Genomic DNA, 11,127 nt, shown 5'->3' with positions numbered 1-11,127 from the left:
CTTGAACTCACAGCAATCCTCCTACCTCTGCCTCCCGAGTGCTGGGATTAAAGGCGTGCGCCACCACATTTTTTGGCTTTTTGAGGTAGGGTCTCACGCTAGCCCAGGCTGACCTGGAATTCGCTATGTAGTCTCAGGGTGGCCTCAAACTTACAGGGATCCTCCTACCTCTGCCTACCTAGTGCTGGGATTAAAGCTGTGCGCCACCATGCCCAGCTACTGCCAAGTTTTGACCAATGTTTAAAACTGCTTTGGGGGTGGGCACTTCCACCTGTGCACAGTGGCAGGTGTGTTCTGTCGTGATGGAGCGGGCATCTCAGTCCAGTGAGCTGGCGCTGGATACTAAGCCCCAGCTCACCAGCCATCTTGTAGATTTTCAGTGGAGGCTGGGAATGGCCGTGAGTTTGGACAGTTGCAGGTCGCTTAAGTGTCCTTACGTGGCCATGACGCTCAAAGTGGCAGATCAATCTTGTCCAATAAAGAACAAATTCATTGAAATGACAATTGCATAATTTCAGAACTTCTACAGAAAGTTCAAGGAACTTGCTGCTGTGATGGAAATTGTGTGATAACTGATTATTTGGTTGATATTTTGCTATCATCATTTTAAAATAATGATGCTACCTTCTGCAAAAGAATGTATATGGATCATATGATATCTACTGAATAAAGTCGCACTTTGATTTTTCTGGTCTTTTAAATAATAAAATGAGGTAAACAGAAAAAAAAAAAAAAAACCTGCTTTGCCACAGTGACTTCCATATCAGTTGTCAAGTTGTCACCTTCCCCCTTTCAAGCTCTCCTTAGGATTCTATTGGCTTGAGTACCGCTTGCTTTTGGCTGTGAAGAATTTCCTAAAGACGTTGGATAATGACCAAGGGTGGGGTCAACACTGAATACCGCAATTCTTCTCTACTTCTCCCCAGCATTTTCAGCCTCTCTCCTCTTCTACACCCTCCCCCTCACCTCACCACTGAGCCTTCGCCCTCAGTTTCACTCCCTCTGTTCAGTCTATAGTCCTCACTCTGTCAACTTAGCCATCAGAGGGCACGTGTATGGTTTTGCTCCCCACAAATGCCCAGAAGCTGAGGCTCGGCTAAACCAGGCTTGCCCACACACACTGCCATGTCTCTTACTACCGAGTAAAGGCCGTCGACAATGTGGACCACTCTGCAGTCTTCACTTTCCAAACCCTCCTCATAACTCAGGGGGAGATAAGATATCCTCCTTGCCTCCCTGGGACAGCTCCTCTTCACCCGGCAAGGCCAGCTTTGCACAGGGTCAGTGCATACAGAGGTCACAAACTAGTGACCTTCACCATGTAGTTAATTAAAACTTCAGGTGCTGGACATTTTTCTACTTTCCCACTTCTCAGAATTAGGAGGTGTGTCATTTACAAACAAAAACTAGCCCAGGCCAGGCATGATGGTACATACCTTTAATCCCAGCACTCGGGAGGTAGAGGTAAGAGGATCACCATGAGTTCAAGACCAGCCTGAGACTACATAGTGAATTCCAGGTCAGCCTGGACTACAACAAGACCATACCTCAAAAAAAAATAAAAATAAAAATAAAATAAAATAAAATAAAAAAACAAAGCCGGGCATGATGGTGCATGCCTTTAATCCCAGCACTCGGGAGGCAGAGGTAGGAGGATTGCCATGAGTTCAAGGTCACCCTGAGATGACAGAGTTAATTCCAGGTCAGCCTGGACCAGAGTAAGACCCTACCTCAAAAATCCAAAAAAAAAAAAAATAATAATAATAATAATAAACAAGCCAAGTATAGTGGCCCAGACCTGTAATCCCAGCACTAGAAGGTAAATAATCATAAGTTCAAGTCCGTCTTCAATTACATAGGGAGTTCAAGTCCAGCCTGGGCTATTTGAGGTCTTATGTCAAAAAAGAAATCCCAGTTTCCCTTTAAACGCCAGCAATAGTACCTCACTTGTGCCCAGTACCAGTTGGCTAGAACCAAACTGCGCTTGCTCCAATCTGCGCCCTGGCTATGGCTCTGGGAATATATAGATGCTGCTGGCTGAGCACGGGCGGCAGAGGCTCAGTAGGAGCATGGGCCCACCAGCAGGGTCAGCCGGGCTGGCAGAGGAGCAAAGGCGAAGAAGCCGGCCACAACAAAAGCACGGGGAATGGTGACCGTCACTGTTCAGAGAGCCACCCAAGCGGTGCCTTGCTCATTTTGATGAGTGGTTATTGAGCACCCAGTGTATGCACTGTTCTATATTCAGGAACCTGCTGTGAACAAGAGACAAGCTTCCCTGCTTTCATGGTGAGGACTTCCAAGAGAAGGAGACAGACAATATGCAGGGTAAATGAGTAAACAAATGGGTGTGCTCAGTGGCGGCATGGACTAGAGAGAAGCAGCGGAGTGTGGGTGCAGGGAGGCAGAGTACAAGTGCAGAAGGTACGGCCCAGGGAGACGTTGATGGGAAGGTGAAGCTGGAGTGAAGGCCAGGCAGAAGTGAGGAAGTGAGCCCAAAGCTGTCTGGAAGAAGTGGTTTCTAGTATCAAGAATAGTAAGTGCAAAGGTCCTGTGGTTAAGGAAGAGCAGAGCAGCTCATGTGACTGAACCACACCCAGGAGCAAGAGACCATATAGGACCTTAAGGGGCATCACAAGGACTCTGAATTTTTCTTCCAGGATGGGAAACACTGAAAGATTGAGCAAAAGAGTGACATGGTCTAAGTTAGGGCTATACAATTCAGAGTTGGGGTCCTGGAAGGGATTAGATCTCAATAAAGATATAGGAGACCCCAGGCCCATGAACCTCAACTTTGGGTCTGTGGTGGTTTGATTCTGGCGACCCCATATGTGTTCTGAATGTTAGGTCCCCAGTTGGTGGCAATTTGGGAACTGAAGCTTCCTGGAGGTGATGCGTTGTTGGGGCAGTCTTATGGATGTTATAGCCAGCTCCCCCTTCCCATTGTTAGGCACACTCTCCTGTTGTCCACCATCAGCCAGGAGCTGATGTCCACCCTCTGCTCATGCCATTGTAGTCCTCTGCCATCATGGAGCCTCCCCTTGAGTCGGTAAGCCGAAATAAACCCTTTCCTCCCACAGGCAGCTTTTGGTTGAGTTCTTTGTACAGCAACTAGAAACTGACCTCAACAATAAAATTGGTACCAAGAAGTGGAATCATTGCTGCTAAAAACCTGACTGTGAAGCTTTTGACCTTTTGGAGCTGATTTTTGAGAGGAATGTATAAGGATTTTAAACCTTGACCTAAGAGGTGTCTTACAGTGCTGTAAGTACAGCTTGATGGACTACTCTAGTCAGAACTGAAAGACCTGAATGCAGTAAGAACTGTGAACTGTGAGGTTTAGCTTATAAGGGTATGAAAGAGCTTTTGCCAGGACTGGATTAGAAACAGTTCGTGTGAAAGGCTTGCTGTGTTCTGTCTGCCTGTGTCCTGAGAACTTGTGGGGTGTTGCATTGCATAGAACTGGACTGATGTGAGAAGAGGCATATAGCACAGAAAGAAATAAAATCTTTGAGCTGAAACGTCTGCCTATTCAGCAGCAATTATTTGAGATTGGGCCAGCTGACCTGCACTGGGACAACAGGAAGAATGCAGACACTTTTTTTTTTTTTTTTTTTTTTTTTGAGTTAGGGTCTTGCTCTAGCCCAAGCTTATCTGGAATTCACTATGTGGCTTTGAAGTCACAGCAATCCTCCTACCTCTGCCTCCCAAGTGCTGGGATTAAAGGAATACACCACCATGTCCAGTGTTGCAGACTCTTTTGAAGGGGCCCAAATACTGAAGAAGTGTCCTGTTCTTCAAAGTCTGCTTTATTCCCCCCTGGATTAACAAATTGGTAGCCCACCTGATACTATGGAGTGTAACAAAAACAGGAAAGAGAGGGTCATTGAATTGGCAATACAATTTTGTATTTTGTAAATGGCCATGGGCAGTGTGAAGCAGGCTTGTTGGATGACCTGCATGGAGGCCTGATGGAGCCATGAGGATGTACCATGGGTTAAAGTGGAGACCCAGTGGAGATGCCAGGATTATGAGACGGCTACTAAGGAGACCTGGTGGCACTGGATGAAGTTTTCTGGGACTGTGAGTAGCCTAGCTGGAGGGGTGGAATTGGAACCCCAGAGACTTGTTACTGGTTAGAGTTGTTGGACTTGGAGTTATAGTTTGATGTTTGCCCTGTTTGTTTTGAATCTTTTGTTGAATATTTCTTTGCTGTCTGTGCCTAATGACATCTCTTGCAGTGTGAATATTTATTCTGTACCATTATGGGTTTTTTGTAGGGATGGGTGGGTATTATGGCTCAGCTAAAAGACCTTGAACTATGGAGATATTGGAATATCATTGGAGTTGATAAAAAACTATGGGGACTTTTAAGGTTGCAAAATGCAATGTACTCAGTCTATCGTGTATGGTTATCAGTTTATGGGGGCCAGGGGTAGAATGTTGTGGTTTGGTTCAAGTGTCCCCCACAGATTTATGTGTTCTAAATGCTTAGGCCCCCAGCTTGTGGCAGTTTGGGAATTGGAGCTTCCAGGAGGCTGTGTATTGTTGGGGGCATGCTTTTATGGGTGTTATAACCAGCTTCCCTTTGCCAGTATTTGACACATTCTCCTGTTGCTGTTGTCCACCTGACATTGTCTAGGAGGTGATGTCCACCCTCTGCTCATGCCACCATTTTCCCTTGCCATCAGGGAGCTTCCCCCTCGAGTTCATAAGCCAAAAGAAACCCTTTCCTCCCAGAATCTGTTCTTGGTTGTGTGTTTTCTGCCAGCAACAAGAACCTGACTACAACAAGGTCTTTGTCCAAGTTGTCAAATGCAGGTTCAGAGAAGGATAAATTATGAAGTATGATATTTATTTTAGAGAGGGTTAGGAGGTAAATAAAACAGGTAAGCCCAAGCTAAAAGAAATTTTCCTCCTTCTCAGCCTGGCAGGGAGTGGGGAGGAGAGACCAAGAAAATCACCCTCACATAGAGAAGGAAAGAGAAAGAAGCCCAAAATGGGAAGGAGGCCAGAGGGTCAGAGGAGCCAAGAGCGGGACCAAGAAGCTTGCACATCCCACTAGCATGGGCCTCATCGTCAGGCTCAGGTGTGTGCACAAGAGAGACCTGATTTGGTGGTGGGCTCAAGAGACTGCTCAAAAGGCCAGCGCACGGGTTTGTTAAGCCCAGCAAAAGTTGGGGAAAAAGCTGAAAACTGTCACTAGAATTGATGCTTGTAGCCATCTTGGATGAGACTGGATCAGACATAGGTTCTAGTCTTACTAGAGCAGGCAGGGTGTCATCCATGTTTCTATGGGCCAGTCCCTAAGTAGCCACCAATCAGAAAAAAGAGCTATCTTGCTCCTAATCTGTATCCTTAACAGGATGATGTTGGCAAACATGGAGAGACCCATCAGGATGCTTGTGGTTTGGCTCTGAATGGTCTTCAAAGGCTCACGTGGTGATGTTGAAGGCTTGCTGCCCTGGGGTGATGCTCTTGGCAGGTGGTGTCAACCTTAGGAGGCAGGGTCTAGTTAGAAGAGGTGAGTCACTGAAAACGCGATGTTAAAGGGTGACTCGTGTCCCTGGACCCTTCCTCACTGCTTCCGGGCTGCAATGAGGTGAACGCCTCTACTCTGCCACATGCTCCCTGCCCCACAGTGGCCCAGGAACTATGGAGCCAAGTGGCCATGGATTGAAACTTCTGAAATGAGCCAGAAGTAATTAATTATTCTTTTTTTGTTACTCTATGGGCTATTTTGACCATATATATGGAAAAATAATATAGTCATTGTGTGGGAATCTTACTGTCCAGTTTTACAAATGAAGATGGTGTAGATCAGTCATTCCATGTCTCTAAATGTGGAAATTGTTATGTCAGGACGGGCTCCCAAAATGGAGTCACCAAGGACAGCAGAATGGTGACAGAGGTATAAGGAAGTGGATTATACACATGTCTCAAGAGACCAGCCAATCCTTGGGATGACTCAGAAGGCATCATGGTGCTGGAAAGAAGTGACAGGAGTGCTCAGCACTGCAATATCTCTATCACACCTTCCAAGGCTCAGGGTCTATTGCAGAAGAGGTGATGGAAGGAATGTAGGAGCCAAAGGAAGGGTAGGACTGCTTACAACATGCTCCCCCCCAGACACAAAATGGCCTGGATATCCATGACCTCACAGTGCCTGACACTACCTACATAAGACCATTATAATAGGAGGAAAAGATCATGACATCAAAATAAAAGAGGGACTGATTGAGATGGGGAGGGGTCATGGTGGAGAGTGGAGTTTCAAAGGGGAAAGTGAGGGGAGGGAGAATATTAACATGAGATATTGTCTACAAACATGGAAGTTGTTAATAAAAATAAATAAATTTAAAAAAAGAAACCATCAGCCCTTATCTCTTCCTTGCCTAACAATGCCCCCAGGTCATGGTTTCCTGCCCCCTTGTCACCTGGTCACTGTTCTTATTCTTGTCTCACACCCTGGCTATCTTAGATCTTCCCTAAAGGAACCTTTATTTTTTTAAATTTATCTTAACAAATGAGTTCTTTTCCCACCCTCACCTTCCCTCAACTGAAGAAGTCCTATAAAGCCTACTACCTGAAAACTCAGGTTGGCTGTGCTCTGCTCTTGAGACTCAGCCCTGGCAGCTCATGCTTTTCCCAAATAAAAGCTTTCATCTTTGCCTCAAAGTGGTTTGCGTGGTCGTGGTGACTCCCAAACCTTACAGAAATCATGAGCTGTGAGACTGCTGCCAGCTTGATATGGTAGTGTTAAGTGTTTCACATCAAACTTTTGTGTGTGTGTAAGAGAAAGAAAGAGAGAGAAATGTGGTGTGTGTGGTGTGCTGTGTATGCACGAATATTTGCAATTGCAGGACACCATGTGCTCGCCTGTGCCAGAGTGCCCTGGGCGGAAGTGGCCAGGATGGAATGTCAGGTGTCCCACTCCATTGCTCTTCCATCTTTGCTCGCTTGAGCCAGTCTCTTACTGATACGGAAGCATGCCATTTTTTCCTGAGCTACCAGCCATTCTTGATCTCCGCTCCCCTGTGGGACTGGGGCTACAGATGCGTGCAGCCACGACCAGCTGCTTATATGGGGTTTGGGAAATCAAACTCAAGTGGTCTCAGACCCTCATGCTTATGCAGGAAGTTCATTTAACTGTTGAGACATCTCTGAAGTCCTTTTGGCAAACTTTTTAAAGTACAAAAGGGAGTAAAACCAAGGATGGTGACGTACATCTATAATCCCAGCATTGAAGACTAAGGCAGAAGGATTGCAAGTTAAGGCCAGTTAAGGCCGTATGACAACTTCTGAGAGCCCGGGCTACATGTAGGAGACCTGAAACTTAAAAGGTCACACAACCACTCCCCAAGGTTATGCTAATTAGAAACTGAGACATTCCTTCCTGGGAGAGACAGGAAGGACATTCCAGAGACTTAAGAGGTTAACAAGTCTGGGAAAGGGTTGCAAAACCCTGCCCTAAGGCAGGGGAAACAACTGCTTGGAGGGGAGAAGCCCTGAGCAGCCTGACTCTGCAGGATGTGCACGGAGAAGACGGCTTCAGTGAGCCGTCACCTATGCTGGGGTGGGCTTTACGCCCACACAGCTGCCTTTGAGTCAGCTATCACTCTGCAAGCAACCCCTCAACCCTCTCTGTACGTCACCCCAATAAACTCATTGGTTTGCCAAAACGGGTTGTGGTGCAATTGTTCTTTGGTCTATCATCCAGGCCGCATCTGGGGAGAAGACATGTGCTCGTGCAGACCAGGGGAAAGGTTTCCCGCGCCACCACGTGTATGTGTGTATGTACGCATACATTAAAACAATGATTTAAAAGTCTGGCATAGTGAGTGCAGGAACCAGGAGCAGTCACTATCAAGCATTCTGACATAATTGCATACGCCAGACTGGTGTACACCTGACAGCACAGTGTGCTTGTTCAAGCCCGCGTCACAAACACGCATGCCGAGCTGCAGTGGCTTTGATGCTGCTGGGTCATGGGAAGCTTTCAGTTGTATTAGAATCCTGTAGACCAGCCTCGCGTCTGACAGGTTATGCAGGAAGTTCATGAAACTACAGAGCCATCTCTCGAGTCCTTAGAGCAAACCTTTTTTTCTTTTTGAATTTTTTTTTTATTAACAACTTCCATGTTTATAAACAATATCCCATGGTAATGCCCTCCCTCCCCCCACTTTCCCCTTTGAAACTCCATTCTCCATCATATCCCCTCCCCATCTCAATCAGCCTGTCTTTTATTTGGATGTCATGATCTTCTCCTCCTATTATGATGGCCTTGTGTAGGTAGTGTCAGGCACTGTGAGGTCATGGATATCCAGTCCACTTTGTTTCTGGGGGAGCATGTTGTAAGGAGTCCTACCCTTCCTTTGGCTCTTACATTCTTTCCGCCACATCTTTTGCAATAGACCCTGAGCCTTGGAAGGTGTGATAGAGATATTGCAGTGCTGAGCACTCCTATCACTTCTTTCCAGCACCATGATGCCTTCTGAGTCATCCCAAGGTCACTGCCATCTGAAAAGAGAAGGTTCTCTACCAAAAGTGAGAGTAGTATTAGTATAAGGGTATGAACATTAAGAAAAGTGCTTACTGGGCAGTTTGATAAGCATAGTATATACATTTAGCCAGATAGCAGCAGATGTTACACCCCTAGGGCTCATGACTACTCCTGTTTTAAGTTTTAAGTTTTCAGTATCAGGGATGTATTCCCTCCCATGGAGTGGGCCTCCAGTCCAACTGGAGGGCAGTTGGTTTCCATCATGACAGATGTGCCACTATTGCACCCATTGGCTCATTTGGCCTGGCTGGCCAAATATAAGGCTTGCAGTGTCTACTGTTGAGTATCTTCACTGGTGATTTCTCTCTCTCCCACTGAACTGCATACAGAATGGCTTCTTGCAGCTTTCTGTCAGCTGGTCTAGATGGAGGAGGTTATCAGCTCAGTTCCAGCGGGATTTCTCAGTGGCCTTGCAGCCCAAGTATGTGGAGTCTTCAGCAATAGAATCTTACATAGCAAATTTTTTAAAGTACAAAAGGAAGAAAAACCAAGTATGGTGACATACATCTGTAATCCTATTATTGGATAATTAGGCAGAAAGATTGCAAGTTTAAGGCCAACTTGGCTATATAATAACTTCCAGGACAGCCTGGGCTACATAGGAGGCACAGATACATTTCATCCTGTTTAGAGTGAATCTGAAAAGGATTAAAGTAGGGTCAGCTGTGGCACTTGACTGTGCACTCTTCTTTCTTCCTTTTACACAAATGGTGGCCTATCTCTGCAGGTCTTGGAAATCATTGATGTAGTATGTAAAAAAGTGCCTTCTTGCATCATGGTGCTGAAAAGAAGTGACAGGAGTGCTCAGCACTGAAATATCTCACCTTCCAAGGCTCAGGGTCTATTGCAGAAGAGGTGGCAGAAAGAATGTAGGAGCCAAAGGAAGGGTAGGACTCCTTACAACGTGCTCCCCCCAGACACAAAATGGCCTGGATATCCATGACCTCATAGTGCCTGACACTACCTACACAAGACCATCATAACAGGAGGAAAAGACCATGACATCCAAATAAAAGAGAGACTGATTGAGTTGGGGAGAATGGAGTCTCAAAGGGGAAAGTGGGGGGAGGGAGGGCATTACCATGGGATATTTTTTATAATCATAGAAGTTGTTAATAAAAAAAAATGAACAAAAAAGTGCTTTCTTTTTTATATCTCATTTTCTGGATGTGATAAAATTTTCTTAGCCACCTCCTTCCCCCTGCCAGGGGTGTTATGCGGTTTCTAGTCTTTTGCTATAGTTACTAACCTTGTATATTCTGTGAGTATAAATATGTCAGTTAAATTCCTAGAAGAGGAACTGTTAACTCAAAGGCTATGTGAATTTGTGTTTTTAATAGATTTCACTAATGTGGTACAATTTACAGTCCCAAAGCTTAAAATGACAGTCTTCACCCATTTTCCAACCAATTTGTTTTGTCTTTTCCACCTGAAAGTTTGATCTTTTAGTTTTTTGGTTTTTGTGTTTTTTAGTGTGTGTGTGTGTGTGTGTTATGGGTGTGTGCATACCAGGTGGGGTCAGAGGGCAACCCCAGGATGTTTCTCAACTCTTTCACCTTCTTTAAGACAAGGTGTCTCTGGCTTCGCCTCCTATTTCTATAGACACGTTGAAATCACAGACACATTTCATCCTGCTTAATGTGAATCTGAAAAGAATTAAACCAGGGTCAGCAGACGTGTAAGCAAGTACCTTTAACCACTGAACCCAATTCTGGTTTTTTTCTCTTTTTTTTTGGACAGATCTTGCTATGTAAAGCCCAGGCTAGCCTTGATCTTGTGATCTTCCTGCCTCAGTTCCAGAAAACTGGTATGACAGATGTGGACCACATTCACATTTCTCTCATCACAGGTGCGGTTTCTTGGCACAGTTCCCAGGAGTGTCTCTCAGCCCTCGAGGCCCTTTGCTTTGCTTGGTCTCTTCCCAAGCTCCATGCTGCTCTGGCTGGGGGAGAAACAAAGATTCATCCCCTTGAGGGGTTTAGTCACTGGAGATGGGATGTCTCATAAAGTCATCTTCCTTAAAGACAGAAACAGAGGAATGATACTTAATCCCAAAAGGATGGGTGGATGGCTCATCCCCAGAAGTGTTTCGGAGTCTGTACTATTCAGTCATTCAACTCAATAACTACAATGGTGTGTCGCTTAACAACAGGGATGTGTATGTTTATGTGATTGTCATTGTTGTGCAAATATAACAGTGTACTCACACAAATTAGGATGGCTATGTCACTAGGTAATGTAATCTTATGAGACCACTATCATCAAAGTGGACTATTGCTGACCAAAAAGTCCTTATGGTGGTGCATGGATATTATATAGTTTGCATCTAAAATGTCACTCCAAGGGGGTTGGGGAGATGGCTCATTCAATGAAAGGCTTAGTGAGGCTGGGTGTGGTGGTGCACGCCTTTAATCCCAGCACTTGGGAGGCTGAGGTAGGATGATCGCTGTGAGTTCCAGGCGAGCCTAAAACTACGCAGTGAGTTCCAGGTTATCTTGGGCTAGAATAAGACTCTGCCATAAATAAATAAATAAATAAATAAATAAATAAATAAATAAATAAATAAA

General features: G+C 45.3%; 1 pseudogene; it reads left to right on the top strand.

Annotated features, from left to right (window-relative positions):
* Positions 1 to 302: 302 nt before the first annotated feature.
* Positions 303 to 569, top strand: LOC123458518 (annotated as a pseudogene).
* The last annotated feature ends 10,558 nt before the right edge of the window (positions 570 to 11,127 follow it).

The sequence above is a fragment of the Jaculus jaculus genome, chromosome 1 (assembly GCF_020740685.1).
Source record: "Jaculus jaculus isolate mJacJac1 chromosome 1, mJacJac1.mat.Y.cur, whole genome shotgun sequence".
Classification (NCBI taxonomy): domain Eukaryota; kingdom Metazoa; phylum Chordata; class Mammalia; order Rodentia; family Dipodidae; genus Jaculus; species Jaculus jaculus.
The sequence above is the reverse complement of the archived record's forward strand: the minus strand, read 5'-3'. Positions and strand labels throughout refer to the sequence as shown.